Source organism: Bubalus kerabau, chromosome 15 (genome assembly GCF_029407905.1).
Source record: "Bubalus kerabau isolate K-KA32 ecotype Philippines breed swamp buffalo chromosome 15, PCC_UOA_SB_1v2, whole genome shotgun sequence".
NCBI classification, from domain to species: Eukaryota; Metazoa; Chordata; class Mammalia; order Artiodactyla; family Bovidae; genus Bubalus; species Bubalus kerabau.
Window position 1 is genome coordinate 80,876,896 of NC_073638.1, and position 6,000 is coordinate 80,882,895.

Genomic DNA, 6,000 nt, shown 5'->3' on the forward strand with positions numbered 1-6,000 from the left:
AAGATAGTAGGACAACATAGATCAAGAACCCAGAATATGCATATATTTTGATCCTCCAAAAATGAAAACTAAATCAAAGAAAGAGAAGAGATATCACAAAACATAACAAGATTTATCTTTCCCCCAAATATAAAAATATTAAAAATTACCTATTGAATACATATAATGTGTTATGAGTAAGTCAACAAAGAATAACCAGTATTAAAGTATGTATTAAAAGTGAAAGTGAAAGTCACTTAGTCGTGTCTGACTCTTTGCGACCCCATGGAATAACCTGCCAGGCTCCTCTGTCCATGGAATTCTTCAGGCCAGAATATGGAGTGAGTAGCCTTTCCCTTCTCCAGGGGATCTTCCTAACCCAGGAATTGAACCCACGTTTCCTGCACTGCAACAAAATACTTTACTGGTTGAGTTATCAGGGAAGCCCAAGAAGACTAAGTGAACCAGGGTCTCCTGCATTATAGGGAGATTCCTTACTAGCTGAGCTACAAGGGAATATCTTTATAAAGTTGAAGTTTCTTTATGCAATTAAAAAAATTAAATTTATGTTAATGTTTTTTTTTTCTTTTTTTTAATTTTATTTTATTTTTAAACTTTACATAATTGTATTAGTTTCTCATCTAGCCATAAGAATGAATTTTGTTTCACAATTGCTTTAACAGCACTAATTTATGATGCATAGATTTGCCAGTTCAAGGTTCATCAAAGATACAATAAGCAAAAAAGTACCTCCTTTATCCAAACTAACAAATTATCTCCTGAAATTCTGGAGTATGAGCAGATATTCCTTTAAGAGCCACTTTTAAATCTACAGGAAAGTTGGTTTAATTATTCTGAGTTAATTACAGAGTCACAGGAATATTTTAATTTGATTCTCAGTCTCAGTATAATGATAATTATGCAAATCTCAGTTCAGTTCAGTCGCTCAGTCATCTCCAACTCTTTGCAACCCCATGAACCGCAGGACACCAACTCCTGGAGCTAACTCAAACTCATGTCCATCGAGTCAGTGATGCCATCCAGACAGCTCATCTTCTGTCGTCCCCTTCTCCTCCTACCCCCAATCTTTCCCAGCATCAGAGTCATTTCCAATGAGTCATTGTTTCCCATCAGGTGGCCAAAGTATTGGAGTTTCAGCTTCAACATCAGTCCTTCCAAAGAACACCCAGGACTGATCTCCTTTACCATGGACTGGTTGGATCTCCTTGCAGTCCAAGGGACTCTCAAGAGTCTTTTCCAACACCACAGTTCAAAAGAATCAATTCTTTGGCACTCAGATTTCTTTATAGTCCCACGCTCATCCATACATGACCACTGGAAAAACCATAGCCCTGACTAGACAGACCTTTGTTGACAAAGTAATGTCTCTGCTTTTTAATATGCTGTTTAGGTTGGTCTTAACTTTCCTTCAAGGAGTAAGTGTCTTTTAATTTCATGGCTGCAATTACCATCTGCAGTGATTTTGGAGCCCAGAAGAATAAAGTAAGCCACTGTTTCCACTGTTTCCCCATTTATTTTCCATGAAGTGATGGGACCAGATGCCATGGTCTTAGTTTTCTGAATGTTGAGCTTTAAGCCAACTTTTTCACTCTCTTCTTTCACTTTCATCAAGAGGATCTTTAGTTCCTCTTCACTTTCTGCCATAAGGGTGGTGTCATTTGCATATCTGAGGTTATTGGTATTTCTCCCAGCATTCTTGATTCCAGCTTGTGCTTCCTCCAGCCCAGCATTTCTCATGATGTACTCTGTTTTGGGGGGTCGGCGTGAGGCACTCCGCCCATGGCAAAGGTCATGAGGAAGGAGGCTCAACATATGCAAAGGCGGGATCGAGCCTTAGGAGTCCTCCTGGAAATTCTCGAGCATCTACCCCCATAACCAGAGCCTGCCTATTTTACTACTTTGTGCTCTCTCCTACACCTCTGACTTTACAGGGGGCTGTACCCCACCACCTCTTTCAGAGAAGGAGTTAACTTAGAGCTCCAGTTAATAATAATTAACTGGGCGTGATAGGAGTGTTTCAACCTACAAACTTCTCTGAAGGTTCTCTAGCCTGCCTGACAGCCTTGTCTGGCCACATGTGATTGCTCACAGCCTCCCAACCGTGAGAGGCGCGAGATGCTTTAAACCTTCTAAAAACAGGTTCTTTAGAGAAGTTAGAAAACTATTAGTATAAGTATAATGGGCTGATTAGAAATTGTATTGGTGAAGGGTTTTTCATTTGTTGAGCCAATGTTTACAGCTAAGTCTCCACATCCCCTGCTCTTATACACGTTAATGAATATATAGAAGAAATAAGTATTAACCTTTGATATAAATCACATTAGACCTTAGACTAAGTAAATTCTTTCCTTAAGTAAAACCCACTACACCCTCACCCTATAGGAATGTAACTTTATTTGGGTGGCATCTGTTTTAAGAATAATCACCCTTGGAGAAAAAAGTGTTCTGGTTGACTGACCACTGTCACAAGGAGAGGGTCATAAATTGTCAGCAGACCCCCCTAGCCAGAAGATGATGTAACACCCCTAAGACCTCTGTATACATTTGTATGAAGCACCTGACTTTAATAAAAGTCAGGACTGCTGTCCCCACGTGACTTTTGTATAACATCTCAGTGTATAAAAACAGACTCTGGAAAATAAAGAATTGGGATCAGTTCCTCGAAATACTGGTCTCCTTATGTCTCTCTCTCTCTCAAACTCTGGCTGAGTCTCCATCTGGAGCATGGAACCCGCCATGCTTACTAATTATGCCTGGGCTTCTAAAATCCGACCCAGGAGGCCTCAGTGTCTCCTCTCCTTCGGGAGAACAGAAGGACGCCTGCGGCCTACGTAAGTGGTGCAAACTTCTTGTATTGAAGTTTTATTGGTCTCCCGCGTAAACCAAGCTACTCAGCCTCTTTTCTCCACTGAATTTTCCTACTGAGCTATCCTCATTCTATTACTGTTTATATCTTTGATGAATATGTAAATAGTCGCCGACACCATCTCCCCTTCGAATACCCTGGATCAGCCGGGGCTGGACCCCAGCACTCTGTATATAAGTTAAATAAGCAGGGTGACAATATATAGCCTTGACGTATTCCTTTTCCTATTTGGAACGAGTCTGTTGTTCCATGTCCAGTTCTAACTGTTGCTTCCTGACCTGCATATAGGTTTCTCAAGAGGCAGGTCAGGTGGTCTGGTATTCCCATCTCTCTCAGAATTTTCCACACTTTATTATGATCCACACAGTCAGAGGCTTTGGCATAGTCAATAAAGCAGAAATAGATGTTTTTTCTGGAACTCTCTTGCTTTTTTGATGATCAAGCAGATGTTGGCAATTTGATCTCTGGTTCCTCTGCCTTTTCTAAAACCAGCTTGAATATCGGGAAGTTCACAGTTCATGTATTGCTGAAGCCTGGCTTGGAAAAGTTTGAGCATTACTTTACTAGAGTGTGAGATGAGTGCAATTGTGTGGTAGCTTGAACATTCTCTAGCATTGCCTTTGTTTGGGATTGGAATGAAAGCGGACCTTCTCCATCCCTGTGGCAACTGCTGAGCTTTCCAGATTTGCTGGCATATTGAGTGCAGCACTTTAACAGCATCATCTTCAGGGATTTGAAATAGGTCAATTGGAATTCCATCACCTCCACTAGCTTTGTTCATAGTGATGCTTCCTAAGGCCTACTTGACCCACATTCCAGGATGTCTGGCTCTAGGTGAATGGTCACACCATCGTGATTATATGGGTCATGGTGATCTTTTTGTACAGTTCTTCTGTGTATTCTTGCCACCTCTTCTTAATATCTTCTGCTTCTGTTAGGTCCATACCATTTTTGTCCTTTATTGCAAATCTAGAGGTCTACAAATAAGCATTTTATGAAGAAAAATATAATTGGGAAACTTTAATCAAAATGTTAAATTAATTCTGATTATTTCATATTGTTCTTTGAATTTTATTATATTGACTTTTTTTTTTTCCAACGTACATATTTACTACTATAATGCATGTGTGCTAAGTCGCTTCTTTTGTGTCCAGCTCTTTTCAACACTAAGGACTATAGCCCACCAGGCTCTTCTGTCCATGGGATTCAATAGGCCAGAATACTAGAGTGGGTTGTCATCTTCCCAGGCCAGGAATTGAACCCGTGTCTCTTATGTCTCCTGCATTGGAAGCAGATTCTTTACCACTACTGTCACCTGGGAAGTCCACTCCTATAATATTGGCACAATTTAAGCATAAAAGTTTCATTGTAAAAAATGCATCATTCCATCCCTGATAGTTTCAGTCACAGAATAAGAAAGTATTTCTCTAAAAATAGTTTCTCTACCAAAGCAGGCATAGATTTAGAGCATCACGTTGGAAGGCCACAGCATTAGGCTCTTGACTGTGTGGCTTCTAAGGGAAAAAATTAGTTAGAACTTAGCATAGCAGCGTTTAGTACTTGAACTTTTGTCCTTGGAGACATGCCAAGTAATCTTGCTTGGAAATTGGTCCACAGAGATGACCAGTTTGCATTATCAACAGTCTCCAGAATATGAGGTAGCCTGGAGTCATCAGGATAAGAGGCAAGAGATATGGTGCTCCACTTACATCTATGTACACAGTTGATCCCTGATACTCATTCTAGACATAACTTCCTGACAAATTTTATGCATGATCAGGAGTTGAACAAAACTTTATTTGATTTATTTTTGCCTCAGAATAAAACAAAATGAATGCACTAAAATTTAAAAGAACTTATCTCAAAGAAAACAAATATTGCATTATAGAAATTTTCAACTCAAATGGTCTTATGTGTTATTTGTGAGAAAAATGGGAGTTTGACATACTTCTAGAGAGAAAATATTGGAATAAAGTATTTTTTCACCAACTTGGCTGAAAGTAAGTATCATTCTCAAATTTGGAAGGTTTTAGGTAGGATCCAATAAAACGGGAACTTTATCAGCAGAATATGCATGCAGATATCTTTTAGACCTTATTAAAAAAGTGTCAGGATGTGTGGAAGGAGAAGTACAGAGTTGATATGATCAGGGTCTACAAGTCATTTGCATTTTTAGAAATATAATTTTGGAAGAAATTTGATTTTCACTGGTCAGGTTAGAAAAATATCATATATTTTGGAAATTAGTACTAACATATGGCCTATCATTTTAATACACCCTATTAAAGTCCACTAAGTTTGGATACTTGTCATTAACATTAAACAGTATTTGAAATGAAAGAACAAAACATGGTACATTAAAATTTTCTTTTATCATTCTTTATTATATAGCTAGCAGTTTACTCTTGGTTTTGTTGAAATTAATTATAAATAGGAGTATGGTATTATGGTGTGGTGTAGTGGTAAAGAATCTTCCTGCTATGCAAGAGACATGGGTTTGATCTCTGAGTGGGGAAGATATACTGGAGGAGGATACTGCAACCCACTCCAGTATTCTTGCCTGGAAATTCCATGGACAGAAGAGCCTGCAGGGCTACAGTGCATGGGGTTTGCAAAGAGTCGGACATGCCTGAGCACACACACACAAGGTCTTATGAACAAGCTCTCTAGAGTCAATCTATGGAGGTGGAATTGCAGGTTCAAAATTTAGTAGTTCTGTATCTGGACAAGTTAATTAAATTATTTGTGCACTTGTCTCATCAGAAAAATATGGCTAAAACAGTACTAATTATGATATAAAAATCTCATGAAATGCATTAATTAAATGCCTTAACAGGAGCATTTAGGAGCATATCAGGCTTATTCTAATTCTTCAATGAATTAGTTTGTTTGTTTTTTTTTATAATATATCCAAATGTCAACTCACACCTATTTTTATATTTGGAAATCAAAATAAGTTTTTGTCTCTGCATACACTATACACACCTCCTTATCATCATTTCATGGGAACACTAAATTAATATAAATAAGTGATGTCATTATACATACACAAAGTAATTTTTTTTTTAATTTTTTAAGTAATTCCTGCTGAATATCAACTTTGATTTCTCAACAGTTTGGAGCATTTGAACACT